This window comes from Zea mays, chromosome 1 (assembly GCF_902167145.1).
Source record: "Zea mays cultivar B73 chromosome 1, Zm-B73-REFERENCE-NAM-5.0, whole genome shotgun sequence".
In the NCBI taxonomy this organism is placed as follows: domain Eukaryota; kingdom Viridiplantae; phylum Streptophyta; class Magnoliopsida; order Poales; family Poaceae; genus Zea; species Zea mays.
Genome location: NC_050096.1, coordinates 234,155,010 through 234,170,333, shown reverse-complemented (window position 1 = coordinate 234,170,333; position 15,324 = coordinate 234,155,010).

Here is a 15,324-nt window from a genome sequence, read left to right as displayed (position 1 = left end):
CAGGACTAGGCCTAAGTGAGTAAGCCGCTGGCAGGGCGCAACACGACGAGCCACGATGAACCCTAGGCTATAAAGTCCAAGGGTCGGCATAGCCCAAATGGTGATGGTCGGGTCCACGTTGCCCGTGTCGTCCGTAATAAAGAATATGGGACATCCAGGCGACCGCAAGCACACATGGCTTTACCTCATGGTAGAACACCCAGTTTTACCTTCACCAGGTGGCTCCTTCCTAAGGAAGCAACATTTGGACAACCCCCTTCCTTAACCTATAAAAGAATGAGACCGGCCCCCTGGACATACAAATAGACCCCAGACAAGATGACACCCAAAAGACTGATGAATAGGAGGAGGACCTAGAGGCCGGATGAAGCGTCCCCAATCCTCTGGGACTCAAATGTGATACAATTAATAGTCCCAGGAGGCTAGTAAACACATTTATACATCAGATGATACCAAATCTGCTTAAACGAGACAAACCTACAAAGGTGGCGAACAACTTTAAGAGTTGGTCCACAACTCGGGACATATCATCAGAGTGGGGCTGAAGCAGCCCGATATACGCAGCGAAGCAATTCAGCGGTCCAACAGCCACAGGCAAGGTTGGGAACAGTCGTAACTCTTACCCGATCTCCTTTTTCTGAAAAACAACAAATAAGAAAGGGTGAGTACAAACGTACTCATCAGCCCACCTTCACCCGCGGAATGGGGAAATCAGATATAATGCATGGAATATGTAGAGCTCAGGATATTTGCAGAAACAGCAATATTTTATGCAGGGTTGTTTTGAAAAACATTTTGTATTTTGCAAAGTGCATCCTCTCCAAAAGGAGCAGGAAGTTTTTCAATATTAGAACAAAATCCCCTGGACTAAACCATCCAGGTATCTCAGCAGTTTCCCACTGGTTTTCCTTTTCAAAAACAGCTACTGGACTTCCCGTCCACCATAGCTCACGGCTCAACCGCCGAACCTTTTTAAAAACCACTTTTCTCAAACACACCTTTTTTTTTAAAACAAAACATTAATTGCCATACCATACCAGACTCGTCCATTCCTGTGGACACAGACTATTCGAATAGGTTTTCAAACTCTGCGCAGAGGTGTACACTTTACCCACTAGTCCGGCTCTGCGATCTCATGATCAATGAGATCCGAATCCGAATCTCTTTCTTTCCCCGCACGTCCTAACCTTAACGGTTATCCGGAAGGAGTCAGGCCACCGCCATGTCCAAACCGGACAAAACTTTCCCCCTCCTTATCCTCCCGGTGCTCCCCAGCCTTCATAACCCTAGGGTCGGACCGCACGAGTTCAGATTGAGTGACTGCCCACACAGTCTCGAGTGGTTGTACTATTAAAGAGTACAGGTAGTGAAGATGACAAACCGGTCCTTATATGAGGGGACAATCCTTCTGCTCACGCCTAAACCAGCTGAGCCAACACCTTAGGCCCTCCCCTAAACCAGGGAGTCCCTGATTATCCCACTCACAAGGTGATAAGGGTGAAAACCCTTCATCACACACATTTTGAAAAGCATTTTTCTTTTGAAAACTCACACCTGTTCTCAAATCATTTAGAACATATATATCAAGGATTGATTGCGGCAAGCGGCTGGGTGGCCATAATAACTTGTCTCAAAATCATATCATGCATAAAATAACAGGCCGAGGGTTATGGTTGAAAAATATAGGTAATTTATGCATCAAAGGGATCCAGTGAGCTTGCCGTGCTTATTCGGCGAAGGGGGGAGGGGAGCTCGCGGAACTGGCTTCTGGCTTCACCGCCTAGCGTAGACTTGCAGATCTGGCCTCCACGAGACGGCACGAACGCTCCGATAACTATGCAACATGAACAAGCAAACATACAAACCAACAAGTATAGCAACAAATATTTAGTATAGTGGTCAGAATAGCGATATATGGATGGGTAGAGTCTTGAGTAGAATCTGTGTCATGTGGTGTTGTGATATTACTGGTGGTGGAGCGGAGGTGCTTACCAGGAGGGTGGACTGGAGGCGAAGTGACACTATGCGTGTAGCCGGCAGAGCAGAGTAACTGAGTGGGTGGGGTGTTTGCCTTGGCTGAGGGTGTTGAGTGTGTGTGGAGAGGGAGAGGGTAGCTGGGTGTATTTATAGCTGGGTGTATGTGGTGTAGCACAGTGAAGTTCACTGTTGGTGAGAATAGTGACGAATGAATCGTCTGACTTAGTATGAACAGGAGAGTTATAGGCAGAATGTGGGACAAGAGTATTTTGGGAGTTTTCTGGAATATGGACCATGCTTAAGGGATGACATGGTTGGATAGGGAATAATTCGATAAGAATTTAGAAACAAGAATTATTGGAATCTGAGTTTGGGAGCCTGGTTCGAAGGAATCTCAAAGTTAAGCGTGCTCAACTTGGAGAAACCTGGGATGGGTGACCAGATGGGAAGTTCCCACTGGAAGGGAAATCACAGTCACCGGAGTTCGTATGACTGGAATATGGGTCTGGCTGGTCTTAGGTGGACTGGACAGCATGATGTATGAGTAGTTGAAATTTGGGGTGATCGGCTAATCGATGAATAGTAACGATGAATAGTGGCGATGGAAAAGAAATTATAGATATCATCGATGAATAGTAACGATGATGAATAGTAATGGTAAATAGTAACGATGATGAACAGTGTATGTGAATAGTAACGATGAATAGTAATTGTGGGCAGTGATAGTGAATCGTTCGTATGAACGAACGATGAACGATGAATAGGAACTATGAACGAACGGACGAACGATCGAATGATCGGACGAACGAACGATCGGAATTTCGGCAGCATAACAGCAGGACAAAGATCATTTGGATGAACGAACGGATGAACGATCGAGTGATCGGACGAACGAACGATCGGAATTTTGGCAGCATAACGGCAGGACAAAGATTATCTGGAAGAACGATGAATAGGGACTATGCACGAACGATGAACGATGAATAGGAACTATGAACGAACGATGAACGATCGAATGATCGAACGAACGAACGATCGGAATTTCGACAGCATAACGGTAGGAAAAATATTATTTGGACGAACGAACGGACGAACGATCGAACGATCGGACGAACGGACGAACGAACCATGAACGATCGGACGAACGATCGAACGATCGGACGAACGAACGAACAGACTAAGAACAGGGGACGAACGATCGAAGAACGATCGAACGATCCTTGTGCTAGTGTGTGCTTGTGTGGAACATGGAGTGGGTGGGTGTGGGGGGGAAGAGAGTTGCCATGAAATGGCTTGGGGTGGGATGAGAGGAGGCCCTTGCCCCTCTATTTATAGCCATGGTGGGGGGATTAGGGGGAGGGATGAGAGGATTAGTGGGAGGATGAGAGGATTAGTGGGAGGTTAGCATGCATTTGTCTTGTATAAGTGTAATTAGCTTGTAGAGCTCACCGTATGACACTGGAGGCATACGTATATGTATGGGCATGAGGAAAGTTATGAAGAAAATATTTGTAGGGTCTTGAAAAATGATTCTGAAGGTATTTCTCAAGAGGAAAATATCCGGAGATACATCGGTGGAATATTTGGGCAGTATTTCTGGAAAGAAATCAAAGGGGGGTTACTGGGGAAATATCTGAGCAGTATTTCTGGAAAGAATTTGAGGGGGATCACTGGGGAAATATTTGTAGGATATTTTGAGGAGGATTTTTAGAGAGAATATAGACCACTATAATTTATTTGTTGATATCAACCCGCAAACAAACATTTTGAAATGAAATTTGAAATTCATTTTGAATTTAGGGCGAGTTTGAGAAAATTTCAGAATTTGAATTTTTGGGATGCTACAAATCTACCCCACTTAAAAGGAATCTCGTCCTCGAGATTCGGTTTAGAAGGGTTATGGGTATAGCTTTACTTCAGCTACATATCTTCACTTTGCAGACTCTTCGAGGAGATGGAACTTCAACAAAATCTGGCCTTTGAGGGGCATCCGGTTGCTGATTGCAAACGCTGGTTCTGGCTACTCAAGAATCATCTTCAGGCTTCTAGCTTTTGCTTGGCAGCTTGCTTATTGAAGGAGCATAGATGCCAACACACAAACCTTTCTCTTGCGAACTCCCACATGGATTTCTTCCTTGATTGTTCTTTTGGTGCTTCATCAACAAAACTTGGGTGACCACTTCTCATCCAGAAACTTATAAGCTTTGGTGATCTAGTCCTCCACAAGCTTGCTACAGGCCTTCTTCTTTTTCTCCATGACAGGAACCTTATTGGAACACTACCCCACTTAAAACGAATGAGGGTAGATCTCCTGAATCTTGGGGATTTGAACTCCTTGAAGTACCTCATAACAAGGGTGTTACGGGGCCTCCTTCTGCTGTTGCTGCTTGAGCAGGTTGCGGAGAGATGACTGACACAGGGTTGATTCTGGGACAACCTTCTTCTCTTCTTCTCTTCACTATCTTCTTTTCACTGACCCTTTCTTTCTCTTTGCTCTTCCCACTGGAGGATTCTATCGATGAGTATTACCATCATACAGAGGAGGAAACTAAAGACTATGAACCATGTACAACAGTCTTCAACCCAAGAATCACCAAGCATTGTGATCTTAGGGGCGAGGGAGTGGGAAATGGAGTTGCTTGGGATTTGGCAGAGGGTATTTTATCTAGAGTGTGCTTTGCTTTGAGCGAGATGGGAGTTGAAGGAGCTGGTGTGGGGGGTTTTATAGGCGAGTGGGGGTGCTCGGGGGGGGGGAGTGGTGGTGATGGAGCAGGTGCCACACGGTAGTAGACGCGACAAGGGGAGGGGGGACTTGGTGTTGCCGGCGACGATGGCGGCGGTGGGTGCGCTGCAAAGGGGGGTGGGCGGCGGTAGTGCGCTGCAAAGGGGGCATGGGCGGCGGTGCTAGTGCGCATGGAGGCGGGCACGCATGTGGGGGGCACGGGTGAGTGGTGGGGTCGATGATCCTGATGTTTGTGGTCTCTGGTTCCAAGAATCTTTGCCTCTCTGTATGGTAATAACTCCTTCCGTCCTCTTTTCCTGTTTACTTTGACTCAGGGGTAGTGCTTTGATTCCCACGGTCGGTCCTTTTGACTGAGCGACTGGACTGGTTGCTTCTATAGCTTATTCCAGGCTTCAAGGGTGAGCTTCCCAGTATCTTCTTGGGTAAAGCACTTTTCTCTTCAGATGGGTTAAGATGAGAATGGAAGCATAAGGTAAGGATTTGCTCTAATTTATGATCTATGTTTTTAGAGAAAACCTTTCTTAAAAAAAAGAAAACACACAAGCTCAGCAATGATAAGCACAAACAAATCGAATGTTTTGAATAAGGGAAGGATAGAGTTTTTCCAAAGCACGAACTACTCAGATTCGGGGGCTAAGCATAACTACTATTGCTCGGCTCCTGAATTGAGAACTATGCTAACCAGGACTTATGAGCACTAACGTTAAAGCATCACATATGCACTCAAAAGGGAGGAAAACATCAAGCGAAATTCATTTTGAAATGCCCTAGGGGGCCACACAAATAGTTTTTCAAAGCACGGGACTACACGATTACCTCTCATACATGCAGGGCTCTAGCCAAAGTGAAGAAAAACTTCACTACCCAATGCATGCAGAGGACTGGGCATACTAACTTCAGACCAGGCAGCTTCTCTTCTGGCAAGGCTTGCACATAACTTCAATCTGAGACATCTCCTAGATGGGTCAACAGGGAGCTGATGTTGATGACTTCTTCTGGTGGCGACTGAGATGGCAACACGGGGTCGAACTATTCTTCAAGCGGGACTGGCTCTTGTAGCTCCTCAGAGGGTGGCAGTGCTGGCGGGGTGCTTGCAGCTTCTTCCTTGACCTCAAGGGATGGTGCTGGAATCTTCTTCATGGTGAGGGGCTCAAACAACTCTGGCGGGGGATCTTGGGAGGATTCAGGGTGCTCTTACTTATCCATAGCCTGAGGGGAGACTGGAATTCCTTCCAAGACTATGGCTCCTTCCGGGAGTTCCCAAGCCTTCTTCTCTCCTCTGATAGAGACCGGGTGACCTTCAAGAATCTGGGGGTCTTCAGCTCTGATGGGTTGAATAGGGTTGGATGAAGCGGGCTCTTGGATCCGCAGGGCTCTACGTTGGTTATGGGTGACCAAGTAGGCCTCCATCAACTTCTGGACGTGCTCATCCTTGGCTTGCTTCAGGGCTTCCACAGCAATGACTTCACGACTTTCCAAGGTAGCTACACGGGCTTGAGCTGTGGTGAGATCCACATGCAGCTGACGGTTGCGCTTCTCTGAATCTTCTGCTCGGGCAATCATCTGACGGTGGTGCCGAGCCAAGAAATCATACTGTGCATCAAGGGTGAGCAGGTATGCAGTGAGGTACACGACTGTGGGGTCATCCTCAAGAAGCTGCTGCCCTGGCCATCCAAGCGGGACGGTCTCTCTGAAAGGGCGGAAAGAATCTGAGCGGAGTGTCGGCCACTTCTTCTTCGTAGATCTGACACAGGGCCCTCAATGCCTTGCGAGCGACGACTTGGCAGGTGTCTTTGAATCTGTGCCCAGCAGCGGTGACACTCCATTCCACATGGTGTGGACTGGATCCAATGTATACAGTCACGACACACTTCTCTGTGCCATGCTCGACGAACTCACGACCATCATACTCTGGCTGGCTCCTGATTCCGAGGCGGACTGTGCATGCTCTCAGCAACTTGGGGAAACCATCTTCATTCTGGCAGAAGCTGGTTTGGCACTGAACCTCCATCTGACTTCTGAGAGAAGGAAAGGGGGAAAACATTTTTGAAATGAAGGGATGAGAGCAAGAATTTTTTTAAGAAAATAATTTGGACTCAAAAACTTTTGATCAGGCTAAGGGTTACGTCCTGCGGCCAACCTAACAGCTCCGATACCACCTGAAGCGTCCCCAATCCTCTGGGACTCAAATGTGATACAATTACTAGTCCCAGGAGGCTAGTAAACACATTTATACATCAGATGATACCAAATCTGCTTAAACGAGACAAACCTACAAAGGTGGCGAACAACTTTAAGAGTTGGTCCACAACTCGGGACATATCATCAGAGTGGGGCTGAAGCAGCCCGATATACGCAGCGAAGCAATTCAGCGGTCCAACAGCCACAGGCAAGGTTGGGAACAGTCGTAACTCTTACCCGATCTCCTTTTTCTGAAAAACAACAAATAAGCAAGGGTGAGTACAAACGTACTCATCAGCCCACCTTCACCCGCGGAATGGGGAAATCAGATATAATGCATGGAATATGTAGAGCTCAGGATATTTGCAGAAACATCAATATTTTATGCAGGGTTGTTTTGAAAAACATTTTGTATTTTGCAAAGTGCATCCTCTCCAAAAGGAGCAGGAAGTTTTTCAATATTAGAACAAAATCCCCTGGACTAAACCATCCAGGTATCTCAGCAGTTTCCCACTGGTTTTCCTTTTCAAAAACAGCTACTGGACTTCCCGTCCACCATAGCTCACGGCTCAACCGCCGAACCTTTTTAAAAACCACTTTTCTCAAACACACCCTTTTTTTTAAAACAAAACATTAATTGCCATACCATACCAGACTCGTCCATTCCTGTGGACACAGACTATTCGAATAGGTTTTCAAACTCTGCGCAGAGGTGTACACTTTACCCACTAGTCCGGCTCTGCGATCTCATGATCAATGAGATCCGAATCCGAATCTCTTTCTTTCCCCACACGTCCTAACCTTAACGGTTATCCGGAAGGAGTCAGGCCACCGCCATGTCCAAACCGGACAAAACTTTCCCCCTCCTTATCCTCCCGGTGCTCCCCAGCCTTCATAACCCTAGGGTCGGACCGCACGAGTTCAGATTGAGTGACTGCCCACACAGTCTCGAGTGGTTGTACTATTAAAGAGTACAGGTAGTGAAGATGACAAACCGGTCCTTATATGAGGGGACAATCCTTCTGCTCACGCCTAAACCAGCTGAGCCAACACCTTAGGCCCTCCCCTAAACCAGGGAGTCCCTGATTATCCCACTCACAAGGTGATAAGGGTGAAAACCCTTCATCACACACATTTTGAAAAGCATTTTTCTTTTGAAAACTCACACCTGTTCTCAAATCATTTAGAACATATATATCAAGGATTGATTGCGGCAAGCGGCTGGGTGGCCATAATAACTTGTCTCAAAATCATATCATGCATAAAATAACAGGCTGAGGGTTATGGTTGAAAAATATAGGTAATTTATGCATCAAAGGGATCCAGTGAGCTTGCCGTGCTTATTCGGCGAAGGGGGAAGGGGAGCTCGCGGAACTGGCTTCTGGCTCCACCGCCTAGCGTAGACTTGCAGATCTGGCCTCCACGAGACGGCACGAATGCTCCGATAACTATGCAACATGAACAAGCAAACATACAAACCAACAAGTATAGCAACAAATATTTAGTATAGTGGTCAGAATAGCGATATATGGATGGGTAGAGTCTTGAGTAGAATCTGTGTCATGTGGTGTTGTGATATTACTGGTGGTGGAGCGGAGGTGCTTACCAGGAGGGTGGACTGGAGGCGAAGTGACACTATGCGTGTAGCCGGCAGAGCAGAGTAACTGAGTGGGTGGGGTGTTTGCCTTGGCTGAGGGTGTTGAGTGTGTGTGGAGAGGGAGAGGGTAGCTGGGTGTATTTATAGCTGGGTGTATGTGGTGTGGCACAGTGAAGTTCACTGTTGGTGAGAATAGTGACGAATGAATCGTCTGACTTAGTATGAACAGGAGAGTTATATGCAGAATATGGGACAAGAGTATTTTGGGAGTTTTCTGGAATATGGACCATGCTTAAGGGATGACATGGTTGGATAGGGAATAATTCGATAAGAATTTAGAAACAAGAATTATTGGAATCTGAGTTTGGGAGCCTGGTTCGAAGGAATCTCAAAGTTAAGCGTGCTCAACTTGGAGAAACCTGGGATGGGTGACCAGATGGGAAGTTCCCACTCGAAGGGAAATCACAGTCACCGGAGTTCGTATGACTGGAATATGGGTCTGGCTGGTCTTAGGTGGACTGGACAGCATGATGTATGAGTAGTTGAAATTTGGGGTGATCGGCTAATCGATGAATAGTAACAATGAATAGTGGCGATGGAAAAGAAATTATAGATATCATCGTTGAATAGTAACGATGATGAATAGTAATGGTAAATAGTAACCATGATGAACAGTGTATGTGAATAGTAACGATGAATAGTAATTGTGGATAGTGATAGTGAATCGTTCGTATGAACGAACGATGAACGATGAATAGGAACTATGAACGAACGGACGAACGATCGAATGATCGGACGAACGAACGATCGGAATTTCGGCAGCATAACGGCAGGACAAAGATCATTTGGATGAACGAACGGACGAACGATCGAGTGATCGGACGAACGAACGATCGGAATTTTGGCAGCATAACGGCAGGACAAAGATTATCTGGAAGAACGATGAATAGGGACTATGAACGAACGATGAACGATGAATAGGAACTATGAACGAACGATGAACGATCGAATGATCGAACGAACGAACGATCGGAATTTCGATAGCATAACGGTAGGAAAAAGATTATTTGGACGAACGAACGGACGAACGATCGAACGATCGGACGAACGGACGAACGAACCATGAACGATCGGACGAACGAACGAACAGACTAAGAACAGGGGACGAACGATCGAAGAACGATCGAACGATCCTTGTGCTAGTGTGTGCTTGTGTGGAACATGGAGTGGGTGTGTGTGGGGGGGAAGAGAGTTGCCATGAAATGGCTTGGGGTGGGATGAGAGGAGGCCCTTGCCCCTTTATTTATAGCCATGGTGGGGGGATTAGGGGGAGGGATGAGAGGATTAGTGGGAGGATGAGAGGATTAGTGGGAGGTTAGCATGCATTTGTCTTGTATAAGTGTAATTAGCTTGTAGAGCTCACCGTATGACACTGGAGGCATACGTATATGTATGGGCATGAGGAAAGTTATGAAGAAAATATTTGTAGGGTCTTGAAAAATGATTCTGAAGGTATTTCTCAAGAGGAAAATATCCGGAGATACATCGGTGGAATATTTGGGCAGCATTTCTAGAAAGAAATCAAAGGGGGGTTACTGGGGAAATATCTGAGCAGTATTTCTGGAAAGAATTTGAGGGGGATCACTGGAGAAATATTTGTAGGATATTTTGAGGAGGATTTTTAGAGAGAATATAGACCACTATAATTTATTTGTTGATATCAACTCGTAAACAAACATTTTGAAATGAAATTTGAAATTCATTTTGAATTTAGGGCGAGTTTGAGAAAATTTCAGAATTTGAATTTTTGGGATGCTACCCCGGACCTCCATCGCCAAGCTAAGACTTAGCTAGGACTCCACCTTATAACCACCTCCACCACGAACAAGAGACTTGGGAGCCTCTCCTCCCTCTCTCGCCCTGCTTGTAACTCCTACTATGAGCTTTGATCATCAATGGTGCCGGTAGCGCCAACTGTCGATGACTGGATGGAGGGACGTTCTGCCCAAACTAGTATAAATATTGTGCCCACCGCACACATCGTTCGGAGCTTGGAACACACACAGTAAATTTATTTGTTGGAGTGAGGTTCGAAACACCGACAGTTGGTGCGCCAGGTAGGGGACATGTGCGTATGAGTGCGAGGTCGAGTGCTGCGACTTAGCCGAGGGAGCCGCTGCAAAACAAGAGCTCTCAAAAATGTTGCAGACCACGGACGAGCAAGCACCAGATGCAAAGAGGGTAGGCGCAACTTTCAAACCATCGAATGATGTAAAAGAAGTTCCCTTGGACCTTGAACGCGTCGATGGGCAGGCGGTGCACATTGGATCCAACCTCTCTCCAAAATAGGAAAGCGCACTTGTCGACTTCCTCCGCGTAGAAAAAAAGACATTTTGCCTTGAAGCCACATTTTGAATAGAAATATATATTTTTCTAGATCATCCAATGATGGTTTAGAATTTTTAGAGTCAGATTATTATTATTTTTCTATGCATTATTGTTTGTTATGAATCCCACGTGGATTAATTCTCATTAATTGCATAGAAATTCAGAAAAGTTTGTGGTGATTGAATATTTCATCCAATGTTGGATATTGTTGCCATATTTTTATGCAAGAGTTAAGTTTTCTAGATCATCCAATGATGGTTTAGAATTTCTAGAACCATAAATTTTGTAGATCAGACATGGATATTATTTGACCAACGTTGAATATTTAATTTATGCAAGTTCTATGTTTCAGTATTTTTAAGTTCAGTTGGTCAGATAAAATAGATTAAAATCATGACTACAGTGGGTAAGATAGTTTACTCACCATGGTTTGACAAACCTACTAAGCCTAGAGAGGGCTCATTTTTGTATGACCATAAGATGCTCAGTACAGGGTCGATAAGGTCAAGTGGAAAAGATCTAAATGTAGAGTACTTGATCGCAATAAGAGACCCATCAAGGACCCTATTAAAGGTGCTATTCCAGAGTATGAGACACTTCATATTCAGAATAACACCGTGTAAAGGACAAGTACAACATAGATCAACTTATGGCACACTGTGTGCATAAGGAGGAAAGGTTGAAGAGTCAAATAAGTGACTATATCAACCTTCCCAAACTAAATATCCTCAAACAGAACTAAAACTCTAACAAAAGTTCAAGAAACAGATGAAGCATGATCACCAGACTTTTACAAGCAACAGTCAGCTGAAGCAGTAAGGCAGTTTCTTAGTTCCCCCTAACACCTGCCTCTACTGCAAGAAGACAGGGCATTACAATAGAAAGTGCCCAAAATTCTTGCAGTACCTGCTACAGAATGCAATTCCGTATAAACCTAAGGTTCCCAGCGGGCCAAAAACAGTTACAGTGGTTAACGGAAAGCAAGCAGACACTTAACTTCATTTTCAAGATTAGACGATTAGCACATACGCTGTCACTTCGGTGACAAACATTGTGTGTATTCAGTTTAGTAATAAAGATGTTAGTCTCATCGTTCAATAAGACATGCTTTATTTACTTTCGCACAATGATGCAGTTAATGTCTTAGATACACCAGAAAACGATCCAACCAACAATGGCGGGAAAGGTGATGGAGAATCCCCGTCGAAATTATGACACCATCGTTTGGGCCATATTTCGAGGGGGGAATAGAGCGTATCGTTAAGAAACATATTCTCCATCAATTAGACTTTACCATAAATTTTTGAAGTAGATTGAGAAAAATGCTAAGCGCAGTACGAGAGTGTTAGAAATTATTCATAAAGATATTTGTGGTCCTTTTCTAGTTAGGACAGTATATGGGTTCGCTTCGTTCATAACCTTCACAGATGACTACTCTCGCTACAATTATATTTATCCCGTTAAGGAAAGATTAGAAGCTTTAGACAAGTTTAAACAGTTCAAGGTTGAGGTGGAAAATCAACACGATTTGAACATAAAAATTGTCAGATCAGATCGTGGGGGGAGTACTACAGGCGCCATACTGTGTATGGACAGTTTTCGGGGCCTTTTTTGCGAGGTTCCTAAGAGAAAATGGTATTGTTGCACAATATTTAACGCATGGTGAACCACAACAGAATGGGGTTGCCGAAAGGCGAAACAGAACGCTAATAGACATAGTAGAGTATGCTTAGTTACTCTAACTTACCATTAAGTCTGTGGATGGAGACTTAAAAAACCGCTATCCATATGCTCAACAGAGTTTCTAGTAAATCTGTGGCTAAAACTCCACATGAGTCGTGGACTGGCAGAAAGTCCATGCTCAACTACTCGTAATCGAGGATTTCTGGTTACAGATTGGTATTCTAGGGGTTAGGAATCGATCCTAGGCACCATAGAATCTAACAGGTGTCTTATGAGTCAGTTTCTCAAATTTGGTGGAATGACCCTATTTCTTATGTTAGTACTAACTAAGTAATTATGATGAATAAAGTAGTGATGGATCAACTCATTTCATTCCACAAACCAAACAAAAAAATGAGGAGTAAGAAGATGATGGAATAGTTTATTCCACAAACCAAACATCTTATAAGTTTGTTTTCGGGTCAAAGCATTTTCTGAATCAAAAGGAACCAGCTGGATTAGGGGTGGGCGTTCGGGTTACCCAAAAATTTCGGGTCGGGTAATTCAGGTTTTTAAAATTTCGGGTTTTGAGAATCGATACCCGAAATTACAACGGGTTTTGCAATACCCGAAAATTCGGGTACCCGGAATTTCGGGTTTGGGTATTTCCGAACTACCCGAACTATTGTGTCGGCTTCATAAAAACACATACACCCTATTAAATTAATATAAAATATAGTTTGAATAATGATATACATGGACATATAAAACACAAGCAATCTACAATCACAAGTTATGCATACTTACACATAATTATAGATGTACAAATTAATAATTAAGCATGACAAGAGTACATGACACATGAAAGTTCGGATAATTCGGGTATTTCGGGTACCCGATTGTGATACCCGAATTACCCAAAATAAATTCGGGTTTTGCAAATTGCTACCCGAAATTCCCGAATAAAATTCGAGTTTCGGGTTCGGGTATTCCGAGTTCCAATTTCGGGTTACGGATTTTTTGGCCAGCCCTAAGCTGGATGACGACACCTCCTCCCAAGTTTGTTATTCGATAAGTTTATCTGAATTTATAGAGAAAAATATCAATTTGTTCATAACATCATATAAGTATACATTACTATAAAAGTACGTTTCATGAGAAATCATATCGTTACAATTTGAAATTATAAATATCGGCAAGTGTTTAACTAAATGCGATCGGATTTACAATGATTTGGCTTGAGGACCAACCTAGAATGCTACTTGTATGTTTTTCGGGACAACGCGGTACTTTTTTCGACAACAGTGGCACGATACAACAGTGTCCACTGTCCAGCGTACGTAGAACGGTAGAAGCTAGGGCGGCCAACAAAAGTCAAGACGCTTTAAAAAAAACCCCAAAACAAAATCCCGTGGCTGTGTGATTTAGAGGGTATTTGAAAGCATTAGAGTTAATAGTTAGTTAGCTAAAAATATACTAGTAGAATTAGCTAGCTAACAAATAGTTAGCTAACTACTGGTACTAGCTAATTTCCTAAAAATAGCTAATAGTGCATTTAAACACCCTTTAGTCTAAAAGATTGTGTCGGTGCTGAATGTGCTACACAAACTTCTCCATCCGGATCGGAAGGTCATCGAGCCATCACTTCGTCGTGGAACTATCTGTGCAGCTCTAAAAGCACAGATCTTTGACCGGACCAAACCCTACGCATAGCATGTAGATGAAATAAAACCATATAATCAGAAATACTGTGTCGTGTATGATTATGGTCAGATAACTGTCCCTGTCCAGGTGGTTGAGAAATTGAGTGTTCTTCACTGACTCATTTCGGCAAGCTTTTTTCCGTCTGTGTATCCTTGGTTGTGTGTACAGATATCAATGGAGAATTCCCCACCCGGTTATAACATTACAGACTCATCTCCTCATGATTGATCCATCCCATCACAATCTCAATACTCATCATGGGTGTAAAACTCATCTCATACACATCCCCATTCGAGTTCCAGGTCTCCAATGGGTCTCCATCCCCAATTAAAGTATAACTAGGTACCAACATATCTAGCACAAACTATCCAGATTTTAGACATCACCACATCAGCAAGCACTCATCCGTGAACCTTGATCCATCCATCCATCAGAAAAGAAATCAGTACTTCGGGACCAATAGAAGAAATGGAGAAATGGAGTCTGCTGACCTTCCTTGGTCACCATACGAGTTCATTAGTGCCTGAGAATCCATGGTCGTCACGGTCATCCTAGGCTCCTAGCAGTCGACGATGCTCCTCGTCGCTGGTGAAGTCGCCAGTGTGGAATGCCAGTGCAGCTGTCCAGTGTGCAATGCAAGTGCACTTGTCTAAGCGTGCGGCGGATGGTCTGCTGGCATGGCGTAGCGTATGACTGTTTATTTTAGGGTTTTTTGCTAGTCTGCTAGTTGCCTTGTCGTGTTGCCTTATTAGGCTAGGACCTAGGGGCCTGGTGCGCTGTCGTGCTGGACTTGGTGGCCGACTCGGCCTCAACTCATTCATACAAACAGGACAGATGTACACTTATGAATACACATGGGTAATCAGGTTCGGATTATTGCTTCCCAAACTCATACCTGTTTAACTAATGAGTGTAGATTTTGTCTCATATTCATACCTATGGGGACAATTTTTGTCCCATACCCGTACCCTAAGGGCTAGTTTGGAAACTCAAATCCCCTTTGAAATTGAAGGGGCTTATAGAGGAAATTAGTTCATTTCCACCTCAATCCCCTCCAATCCCGAAAGGGATT